The 9,023-nt window shown below is 40.6% G+C and overlaps 1 protein-coding gene across 2 annotated transcripts in view; it reads right to left on the bottom strand.

Annotated features, from left to right (window-relative positions):
• Positions 1–9,023, bottom strand: part of Slc39a10 (solute carrier family 39 member 10) — a 116,539-nt gene that overhangs the window by 82,609 nt on the left and 24,907 nt on the right. Inside the window, exon 2 of one of the 2 annotated variants that reach the window (XM_031367475.1) lies at positions 3,466–3,564. The gene's annotated coding sequence lies outside the window, so the exon portion shown is untranslated. Of the gene's footprint in view, positions 1–390; positions 479–3,465; positions 3,565–9,023 lie in introns of those variants that run through there. The other variant, XM_031367476.1, reaches the window with a different exon arrangement.

Raw genomic sequence — 9,023 nt, 5'->3', positions numbered from 1 at the left:
AAAAAAAAAAACAAATTGTTACTACTGCCAGAATTTTAAACACTAAGTATATAGCCACCGGGACCAGCGGTATCCATAGTTTTATAAAGCATGCATTCAATTTGTTTTGCTACAAAGCTTACATTTGTTTTTTTAGACGTGCTTAAGCACAAGGAACAAAAGAAAAGAGAAACAATGAATATATTAGATAGGCAAGGCACAGAGACTTCAACAAAGAAAGAAAGCAACAATCTTGTTGGAGCTAAAAAGAAAAAGAGAGTTACTATCTTTGAGGTGGAAGAAAGGCGGCCCTGAGCCAGAAACACTTTCCCAACTGTGAGCTCAGGAGGTTGGGGAAGAGGAGAGGAGGGTAGGTGGAAAGGGGGTGGGGAGAGAACATAGCTTACAGACCTTAGCATCAGAACCTTGAATCATAAAACAAGTCAATCCACGTTCAGGACCGGCTTAACTTCATCTGTTGAGAGGTAAGTTGAGTGCGTCTCTTTCCCCTTCGTGGAATGAATGGGGAAGGCTAGCTGCAGCTCTCTACCTCTTACCAGAGGAATGTATGTTATCTGGAGTTGTTTGGAAACCACAGTCTTTAAAGGAGCTGTATCAACAGGTTTTCCCTTCAGCAGAACACTGAGCCAATTGTAAATGTTGAATGAAAATCCTGAACAAGTTAAATACGACCTTAGGAATTCAAAACCTGCCCCAGGTAGGATTTTCTTTTCTTTGTTTTTAAATAGCCTCTCAGCCTCTATCTTTATCACTTCTGTCTATTTGAACCCAGAGGAACCAAGCAGGCAGGGGCTTTTCTCCTTGGCAACATAAGGAGAGCACATTCTGAGGAAGGTGTGAATGATAGCTTGGAAGTTTGGTCTGGATAAAACTGAGATGTGTGCCCCATGGAGCTGTTCCTGTGTCAAGAAAAATGGGGCAGAATAAAGCATGGCCTTCTGGGGAGCATGACCAAGCTCGAGCCTTTTATGTCTATATTGTCTATTTGCAGTTCTATGGCCACCTCCCTTCAATACAAATATTTATCTTTCTCTCTCAACTTTTGCCTGTACAGCCTTAAAATAAGGCTGTTTCTAGAGGTAAGGACGCTTTACCCATCAGCCCTTAATGTTTAGAAGCAATTATCATTGCCTATGAGCCAGGGCAAGCGAATCACTTGCAAAATCTACCTACGATTGTTAAAAGCTGAAGATCAAGAAGTGTTGTGTATAGATGGTATGTGTGTGTGTGTGTGGGTGTGTGTGTGTGCATGTGCGTGTGCATGTGTGTTGTTGCTCATGCCAGTGCTTGCACTTACGGAGATCAGAGGTCAACATATGGTGTCTCCCTCCTTTGCTCTGTACCTTATTGTTTGAAACTGGGTGTCCCACTGAAATCGGAGCTCATTGGTTCAGCTAAACCACTGGACAGCAAGCTCCAGGAGCCCTTACAGGATCTGCTGGTCGTCCTCTCCCAGTACTACTGGCACAGGCCTGTTATAGCCTGCTGGGTTTTTATATGAGTGCTGGGGATTTGAACTTATGTCCTCATCCTTGCACAGCAAGCATTTTACCCACTGAGCCACTTTCCCAATCCATCTTCCCTTTTAAAAATATTGTTTAAAAAAACCCTGATACTCAGATTGGGCTTAGAGTATTTGGGAAGCCACTTTCCCCACTGTTTCCATAAGTTTTGCAGTTCATTCTGCTACACCAATGGACTTTTATTTATTTTGAAAGCTTCTGCCCAACAAATAAGAAACAATTAGCATAGTGAAGACTGCCTATAGGATGGAGAAAATCTTTGCCAACTTTGTTTATTTATTAAGTTAGAATTTTACGCAGGGCAGTGGTGGCACATGCCTTTAATCCCAGCACTTGGAAGGCAGAGGCAGGCAGATTTCTGAGATCGAGGCCAGCCTGGTCTACAGAGTGAGTTCCAGGACAGCCAGGGCTATACAGAAAAACCCTGTCTCAAAAAACCAAAATAATAATAATAATAATAATAATAATAATAATAATAATAATAATAGGATTTTACTATGTAATCCAGGTTGGCCTTAAATTTTAAATCCTCCTGCCTCAGTCTCCCACAGTTGTGAGTCACCACATCTGGCTTGATGACTGATTTCTGAGGCTCCATGGCAATGCCATATAACTGATAATGAAGCTTCAAAAACTTTATGTAACATAAACTTAATTGAAAATAATTATATCCTGACTGTAACACCTAGTAATGCGTGATATTATAAGGAATATGTACTTCCCCAACAACTAAACAAGTAAGAATGAATACAGGATAATCAGTGTCTACGTACTTAATTTATTAATGTGGTAGATTCTACAGCTCAAAGAAGCAGAGTTCCATGTCTACAGACTTTATGTATCTGAGGGGGGAAAATCACACACACACAAAAGTGTCAAAGAATTTTAGAGGAAGTGGAAGGAATCAAAACGCTGGCGAGTGCTTGGAGATGCTACTGCACATCAGTGTTCCCTCTCTGTTGTAATAATTGATATCCTGAGTTTGACAGATGGGGATCATTCATAATTCAAAGTTCTATCACAGAGTAGACGTCTTCTTGCAGTCACAAAGGCTTCGGTTTTCAGAGAGAAGTATCCAGATTTTTGAGACTGAGGTTGCAGTTCTGCATCAGAATTACGTGGAAGGAATTGTTTGTGTTTCTGAACCAGTTTGTGGGTAAATCAGCTACTCACCACTAACTGCAAAATTCCCAGTTGGGTTCAGGGATGAGGTGAGGAGAAGACAAACTACATTAGTATATCTGTCAATAATTTGTCTTCCTTACTTTTGTTCGTGATGGTACTGAGGACATAGATGCTCTTGACAGCTTCATAATGCCTTCTCCTGCACTGTAAACCTCCCTCTGTTCTTCTCCATTACCCTACAGTTCACTCTTGGGCATCTCCTTTTCCTTGGGTATCATTAGAAGTAATGATTTCATGACTAAAGGAATGCATATGTTGGCTTATTGTTTAAGTCAATCCTTTTCAATCGTTTTGAATTATTTTAAAGAACAGTATTCTACAATCCATTGCCCACACTTTGGTTTATGACTCACACACTTTGCACGCAGGTGTCCTTCCTGTTTCCATTGTCTCAGCTTCTACCCAACTCTAATTCTCATTTTGAGCATGTATGTCTTTGTATGAACTGATTTTGTGTGAATCTGTTTGTGTGTGATTGGTAACTACTTCTGTGTTAAGGTCATTAAGGTTTTTCCTCTTGGTCCTCTTCCTGTGGTGATGGCAATACAGGAATATACTCCGAGTTTGTTTGCTGCTACTCTAGAGTATGACGTTCTGGGGTGAGTGAGGGGAGGAGCATGTCTGTCATTTGTATTGATCCATGTATGACTACAAGCACTGTCACTCAGAAGTAAAATAGTAAAATATTCAACTGCTTAACCCATGGCATATGCTTTGCTAAGATCCACATGACAAATTAAAAACAAGTAAAACTTACCCTTTAAAGAAAGTCTCTGGAGATGCTCTAGGCTCTGTGCCTCTGTTTCAGCTCACTCCAGCTCAGGTGTCAGTTACAGAAGTCTCTTGGATCTGGGGACTAGACAGACACAAGAAGATGAAAGCAAATTCCTCCACCTCAATTTGTGCCGCTTTAGACCAGCCACTTGCCAGGGCTTTACATAAGGTGCTTCTCTTGAAGGATGCTTTGTAACCTTACCCGGCCAGCAAGCATCGTAGGGTCTCTTCTTTTTAAACCTCCAAGTTGTTCTTACTGTTCTTTTTATGCTGGATAATTTTCAGGACTTTATTTCCGACTTCCATATTTAATGCATTTTAATTCAGCCTAGTAATGATCTCTATATACATGCATCCATGAGCTCATCTTTCCCTTAGGACTTACACGGGTAGTAAGGACCAAGTTGGCATTTGTTATTACTTTCTGGCAATTACAAGTCTGACTTCATAAATACCTTTATTTCTGCACTTGCATCCAAAAGTTTCAGGAGAGAGTGTGGTTAAATAAATAAGAAAAGGACTCGTGGACTTGTCCCTTTACAGTGCCCTGCTTGTTGTAAACTAGAAGAACCTACATTCTGGCTTTCCTTCTTTACATGGCCCTTCTCCAGCATTCCCCTTTTAAAGGTGAATTATGCTTTTAAAATCTTTCAAGTTTTATATACTTTCCAACAGAGTGAATTATGTTCTCAATTTGAATATAATATTTTGTATGATTTCCAGAGTTGGGTAAAAATACAGTTTACATTTAAAAACAAAGGATTTAACCATATATTAGTTTCTTCTTTTTAAGAAGAAAGAATGGCCGTGCAGTGGTGGTGCACACCATTAATCCCAGCACTTGTGAGGCAGAGACAGGCAGATTTCTGAGTTTGAGGTCAGCCTGGTCTACAGAGTGAGCTCCAGGACAGCCAGGGCTATACAGAGAAACCCTGTCTCGAAAAACAAAACAAAAGAAGGAGGAGGAGGAGGAGGAGGAGGAAGAGGAGGAGGAGAGGAAGAGGAAGAGGAAGAGGAAGAGGAAGAAGAAGAAGAAGAAGAAGAAGAAGAAGAAGAAGAAGAAGAAGAAGAAGAGGAAGAAGAGGAAGAAGAAGGAGAAATGATAAAAGAGATGGAATAGAATTAATCCCCCGACCCCAGGGGACTCAATTATAAATGCCTCTTTCAAAGCCATAGTCCTTGGAGAATCTTGAGTAAAATGATAATAGATTCCACCTTCTAATTCTAACGACTAGGAGGAATGATCTAACCCAATGCAAAGTTAAAAGACTAACAGACATTTCTCAAAATAAGATCTACATCTAGTAATAGGTGTGTGCGCGAGAAGTATTGTTTAGTATTAGTCTTCAGGAAACTGTAAATTGAAATCATAGACACTAAAAACTCAAACCAGTTAGAATGAATAGTATTAAAAAGGTAAGAGGAGACGAACACTGGTAAGATGGATTAAAAACTCTCCTGCACAGATGGTGGGAGTGTCAATTAGTCCTTCCATGATGGAGAACAGTACAGAGATTTAAACAAAACAGAGAGTGAGAGAAGAGGGAGACAAAACAGCCAGAGACATCTAGGAGAGTGCAGACTTAACTGGGCTATGAGAGAAGAGAGAGGTGGAGAGATCAAGAGAGGAAAAGAAGAGGAGAGGAGAGGGGAGGGGAGAGTGACAGGTGGGGAGAGAGAGAGACAGACAGACAGAGAGAGACAGAGAGACAGAAAGACAGAACCAAGAGAGTTCAGTGAGGGCAAAAAAGCTGGCTAATATAGGCATGAGAAGCTGGGGGAAGGGACCCAAAGTCCCTCGGGCTGGAGAAATTTAGGGTGGGGGTGGGGTGCGGAGAGGGGCAGGTGGAGGTGGGGGAGGGTGAGAAGTGCTGATTGGAGAAACAGATACTGAGTGAACCAGGAGGCCAAGCAGGCACTTCTGGTATGCTAATAGCCACCTTTGTCACAGGTTTCTTTGGGAACAGACCAAGCCTTGCAGGAAGCAGCACTTCTCTGCTGGTGGGCTTTGAGAGTTTATGGCCTCACCCTACTACTTCCTGTTGGTTCTTTCTACTTGTATTTGACACTGAGGTGTGATCTCTCAACTTCCTCTTCAGCTACAGGCTGCTACGCCTTCCCTACAATCATCATAAATCAAAACAACCTCCCCTGTAAGTCTCTTCTTCTGATCCTGGTATGTAGTGAGGCTTTTGGTTTCCTTAAAAAAAAAAAACATTTATGTTATGTGAATATGCTTTTGTTTTAATCCCAGGTGTGGGATATGGGGCTGCTTTAGGTTATCCACAGTCACTAACTATGATTGTCTCATGCTTTAGGAGGGGCGTGATTTTCTCCAGCTGCAGACAGTTTATGTTTGGAATTCTGCTGGCTCCTGAGAGGCTATAAATTGGAGACCCCTAGAGTGCCTGAGATGGCTGCAGCTCTCCCTACTGCTGCTGGCCCCTCCTGCTGCTCATTCTGATGCTTCCTTTGCTATTGCTGGTTTGGTTGAAGATATTCTGACAAAAAAGACCGCATGCCACATTAGTCAGCAGGAAGTAATCTAAAGAGGTGTATGTCTCCTTCCTTTCCCTCTAACCATCTTTCTCTCTTTCCTAGTGTTGGAGAATTGGAAGGGATTAGGATAGAATAAGTGTTGGAAGGGTGGTAGATATAAGAACCCAATAAAGTAGATACCACCACCCCCTAATATAGCACCTACAATAGTATTTCAACAGTCACAGAAAAGTGACTTGATACATTTGCAAAAGCCAAAACATGGATGGAGCCAAGCTAAGTATTCACCTGAGATGAATAAATAAAGGAAATGTCACAATAGTATTTACACTGAAAAACTATCCGGCTTAAAACTGGGAATCTTAGCTGGGCGGTTGTGGCGCATGCCTTTAATCCCAACACTTGGGAGATAGAGGCAGGTGTATTTCTGAGTTCAAGGCCAGCCTGGTCTACAGAGCGAGTTCCAGGACAGACAGAGAAACCCTGTCTCAAAAAAACAAAAAACAAAAACAAAAAAAAAAAGGAAATCTTGTCATTTATGTCAACATACATGCATGAACCTGGAGAACACTATGCAAAGTAGAGTAAGCCAAGTATAGAACAAAAATGCTGCGGATCCTACTTCCATATGGAGCCTAGGAGACTTACTGTTAACAGTAGAATGACAGTGACCAGAAGCTGAGTAAGGAGTTATTGGGAAAAGTAAAGGTGTTCTCAAGTCATACAATTGTAACCAGGCATGGTGGTGCATGACTTCAATCACAGCTCAAGGAGGTAGACAGGTCAAGGCTGGCCTGATCGACAGAGAAAGTTCCAGAATAGCCAGGGCAACCTAGAAAGACTGTCTCAAATACACTGTAGTAATACACTCTACTGATCTTCTGGAATGAATAGTAACTATAATAAATAATAATCTGTTGCATATTTCAAAGTTGCTCACAGGTATAGTTAACAGATTTCCAGTACAAAATCCAAATATTAAAACAGTGAATTAATTAGCTTGCTTTAATTATTTCATAATATGCACATGTGTCAATACATGATTTATTTCATATGTTCACTATTTGTGAATTTTAAATATTATTAAAAAATTTTTAAAATGTCCTATCCTACAACATATACTACTCATATCTGTTCTACCAGCTATAAAGTCCTCCTTCATTTAAATAATCATCAAACACTTCATTTGTAGGGATTTTTTTCTTTGTCTTATTTCCCCATTAGGATTCGGCTTCATTTTCTTCTATTAAAAGAACCTAGTTCAGTCCTTTTAAGGATGTTGAATAAATGTTTCCTAAATTAAAACCAATTACTTAATCTTGCTCAGGATCCTTTGTCTAGTAAACAGAAAAAGAAAAGCCTTATCTCTGTCCTTCAACTCGACAGCACGCTGTTAGCCTAGTGGTGGCCTAGTGCAGCACCATTTTTTAAACTGAAGACCTTAAAATGAAGCTCAATGTGGCAGTGCACATCTGTAATCCCAGCAGTTGAGAGGTAGAGGCAGGAATATCACAAATTCAGGGTCAACCTTTGATATATAAGAAGCTAGCCTGAGCTTCATGAGACCCTGTCTCAAGAAACACACATACACACAACCAAACCTCAAAAACAAAACAAAAAGACAAATAAAAAAAGAAAAAAGGAAAGAAAGACTCAAAATGGGCAGAGCTAAGAAGTGAATGGGAAAGAACTCGCATAAGGGGCAAGCATATTTGTGTGACTTAAATTCTTTCTGGCGAGTATAGGTAATTATAGCAAGTAATTACCTACCTAAGTTCCCAACATAGTCCCCACTAAGTTCATTTTCAGTTTTCTCTATATGATTCCTCAGTGCAGATCAGTGAATCCCTGGGCTGCACATCTTCCTTGCTACCTCACAGTCAGGTGTGGAAGTCGGACTAGGCTGCCTCCATATTTTCACCTGTACAATTGGGCTGGGAGAAGGAAGGGAGACATGGAATAGGTGAGCATATAATTCTGCCATGCTCTCTGTATCTCATTCTCTGTTCTCTTCAATGCAAGGTGAGCCACCAAACATCACCAGCAGTTGGGAAGTTGGTGTATAAGTTTGGTTAAGAAAGAGGCAATATGGGCTGGAGAGATGGCTCAGTGGTTAAGAGCACTGACTGCTCTTCCAGAGGTCCTGAGTTCAATTCCCAGCAACCACATGGTGGCTCACAACCATCTGTAATGGGATCTGATGCCCTCTTCTGGTGTGTCTGAAGACAGCTATAGTGTACTCATATAAAATAAATAAATCTTTAAAAAAAAAAAAAAGAAAGAGGCAATATGTTGGTATTTGTCTTCCACTAAAGATCGAAAGACCTTGTTATAACTTGATCTTGTTATGAACAATTGCAACTAGATTCTGAACCTCCCAGAGTTAGTCAGTTTGTTTATCCTGACTTGTTCAATGTCATCAGGGCCTTTAACATTTATGTCTAGAGGAAGAATGACTAAATTAGGAGCTGAGGGTGTAGTTTGATAATGAAGAGTTGCCTAACACCCTCAAAACCATGGGCTTGAGGCTTGAGTTCTGTTTCTAGCACAAACCAAACCAAACCAAACAAAGTCCCCCAAGTGAGCAAACAAACAAATAAACAATAAAATGAAACAAAGCTTTAATTTACAATGCAATTTGCTATGTTAAAATGTCAGGAGTATGTAGTACAATATAATTAAAATATCTCTCTCTCTCTTTCTCTCTCTTTCTCTCTCTCTCTCTCTCTCTTTTTTTTTTTTTTTTTTTTTTGAGAAAGGGTTTCTCTGTGTAGCCCTGGCTGTCCTGGAACTCACTCTATAGACCAGGCTGGTCTCAAACTCAGAAATCTGCCTGCCTCTGTCTCCCAAAGTGCTGGGATTAAAGGCATGATTCACCACTGCCTGGCTCCTTTTTTTTTTTTTTTCCTGAGGTAGCAAAAATCAATGAGCATTAACAGTATTTTGGTTTGAAGAGGAGTTGCCTGTGTTTCTTCCTGGGGTTGGCGAACATTCTCAAACTGCCTGCTTAGCTATGTATCCAGCAGTTACAAGGCAAAAAAA

Source organism: Mastomys coucha, unplaced genomic scaffold (assembly GCF_008632895.1).
Source record: "Mastomys coucha isolate ucsf_1 unplaced genomic scaffold, UCSF_Mcou_1 pScaffold14, whole genome shotgun sequence".
In the NCBI taxonomy this organism is placed as follows: domain Eukaryota; kingdom Metazoa; phylum Chordata; class Mammalia; order Rodentia; family Muridae; genus Mastomys; species Mastomys coucha.
This window is presented reverse-complemented; position numbering and strand designations above follow the sequence as displayed.